Consider the following 2,844-nt stretch of genomic DNA (forward strand, 5'->3'; position numbering starts at 1 on the left):
CCCAAATCCCAGCTACCCAGACCGGTAATTGTCCCCAGTGCTGGATGCAGAGATGGGGATAACCAGAAGCACCAGCAACATTTCAGCATCCTCAGGACACGCGCCAAATGAGAATTAAACACTTCAGGAGGACGTTTGGCAGGGTGTCCCAGCAGCTGATGTGCTCCCAGTGAGATCCAGCTTGGTGGCCAGCACTGGGGCTGCCCCGGGCTCTCCTGCCTGTCCCCCGAGCACCCCGAGGAGCAGAGCAGAGCCCGGCTCCCCCCCACACACAGGCAAAGGCTCTGCTATTTTTGAGCACAACGTGTCAGCTCCGCTGGGTATGGGAGTTTGTTTGTGTGGGTTAGCATGATTCCACTACTTTGAAACTTGGCTGGAGCCACATAATTCCCTTTTTATGGAACCCCTTTGATGGCCATTTAACAGAGAGGGTGAGGTTTAGCCTCAACTATAGAGACTTGGGGTCAGAGTTACTAGAAAAAGAGATATAATGACTAATAATGAATCAGCCTTCAGTGGTTTCTTCATTTAAGTGTTAATGCAGCGTATTAAACCCCTGGATGGGGATCAGCAGAAGGGCCCTGTCTGACATCACAAGTACGATGGCTTAACTAGCGAATTTCAAAATTGCTCTACTTGAACCCCGGCAGCTCCACGGGGAGACCCTTGGATCAGTGTAACCCTGGGTGGCATACGTTGGGCTGGAGGCAGCACCTTGCTCTCACCGTGCCGGGGACAGCAGGGCAGTCACAATTCACCCCAGAATCTCTTCAGCCAGGGAGAGCCTCCACTGCAAACCGTAACTTCTACTCTGCTGGCGACACCACAGCAACTTCCTAAAGCTTTGCTTTCGTGGGGAAAAAAACCCCACACGGTCCTTGTGCAATCGTCTTGAGAAGAGCAAGAAGGGGCGAGCTGCTGGGGCCAGCAGATTTCCATGGCAATTGCACAAGGCTGATAGATGACCTGGAGAGGACCTGGGGAGAAGGGAGCTTGGCTGCTGCTTCCCTCTGAAAATCTCTAATGCCCGAGGAGCCCAGTCTCCCAGCAACACACTGCTATTTCCTTTTTTCCACCTAATGCCATTCCTCCTCCAAACACAACTGAGACTCCGGGCTCTAGGAGCCTTAACGAGGGCTCCACGGCATCCACAGAACCTTTGCAAGCACTCACCAAGAAAAGAGACCCTGATCCCTCTCTGTGTCTCAGCCATTCCCCTTCCCACTCCTGGCACAGCAGCTACTTCTCCTCCCAGGGGGAATTTCTGTACCTGCCCCAAGATACCACCACCTGATTGCTGGAATTTGCTTTGCTCCTGCAGCACTCCCAAATCTCCGGCACGGCAAACCTTTGGGAGGAAGGGACACGGGGCAGGAGGTGGGAGCCACCCAGGATGAAGAGGCACAACAGATGCACCCGCCTCACTCCCCAATTAAGCTAATAGCCACACAGCTGAGAAGTACACGCTAATTATCTTGGCTCTTTCAGACTACTCCCCTTGCCGAAAAGGCTCAAGGCAGGTCAGGTGCCTCCTTCCCTCTGTCCCCACCATCAGCTGCCTCTCCCAGCCCTGATTCTACGTCAGACTCACCAGGAGCAGCCTGGTCTCAGCCTTCATCACACTCCTGCATTAATCTCTTGCTAATTGTATGGTGTTTGCTACAGCCAGAAAAACACTGTACTCAAACACAGAATGGCACTACTTCTGCCTGCAGTCCATACACTTAATGCCTCTGTGAGGTTTAAGAAATATTCCTTCTTATCCCCAGCGTGGCAACGACACTCAAGACACTCAGCCAAAGTCCATTTCTAGCTTTTAGGCTTTTGCTAAATCTCCCCACCAAATGAGGACTAAAACACAACTCCTGTGCAGCACACGGACGAGGAGAACACAAGCCCCATGAGCAGCAGCATAACAGACACCTGAGGAATTAGTGACCCACCCCATCAGCCTCTGCTATGGCCAAGAAGCAGGACAGGTGGAGCACCAAAAAAAGGAATATTATTTTAAAAAGGCCCTCACATGGCTCACTGCGAAACACACAGCACCAGCACTGAACACCTCCCATTGGAGGTGAGGAGGATGAGTCACAGCACACCAGCACGCAGCCCACTCGGAGAGGAGCCCAATCCACGGTCACCCCGTCCCTCGTGCTGCACCTCGGAGGTGGGGAGAGCAGGACAGTGCAGCCACCAAGCCTCTTCCACCCACCGGGCTGGGAGAGCTTTGTATTTGTGGAGAGAGAGAAATCCAGACAAGGTGTTGAAGCTTCTTGAGCCTCCTGTGTTGGGCAGCCAAAGAGTGCCAAACTGGGCCCAATTCCTTTCTGAGCAGCAAAGCCTAATCATCCACAAAGTCCACCAGCTGGATTTCCAGCCTGGTTTTCAGTGCCATGGTGCCCACCTCAGACAATTCCAGTGATGATGTCTCCAACTCACCCCAAGACAGACCACAGAAACTACACGGCTCTCCCATGGAAGGGAACGTCCTCTCCAAGTGAAAGCAGAGATGCCTCCCTGCTCTCCAGAAAAGGCTCAGCTCCTTAAATAGCTTAATTCTAGCCTTTCTCCAGTCCTGCTTGTGATGGCAGAAGAAGGGCTATGTTCTGCCAAGGACTAATGGGTGACTCTCCAGTAAAACAACCCCCCGGAGCCCCGTGAGCAGGATGCTGTTACACACAACCAGGTGAGCTCGCTCCTGCCTTGCCCCTTAACCTCGTTTATTATTTCAAATGCTCAGGAACTCACAAAAAAAAAAAAAAAAAGGAGAACACCCCCCGGGGAAAAACTATCGTCTTGCTAAAAAAAAATTGCCTCAAAAAACTGTAATAACCAACCAGGGCT

This window comes from Calidris pugnax, unplaced genomic scaffold (assembly GCF_001431845.1).
Source record: "Calidris pugnax isolate Ruff unplaced genomic scaffold, ASM143184v1 scaffold180, whole genome shotgun sequence".
Lineage (NCBI taxonomy): Eukaryota > Metazoa > Chordata > Aves > Charadriiformes > Scolopacidae > Calidris > Calidris pugnax.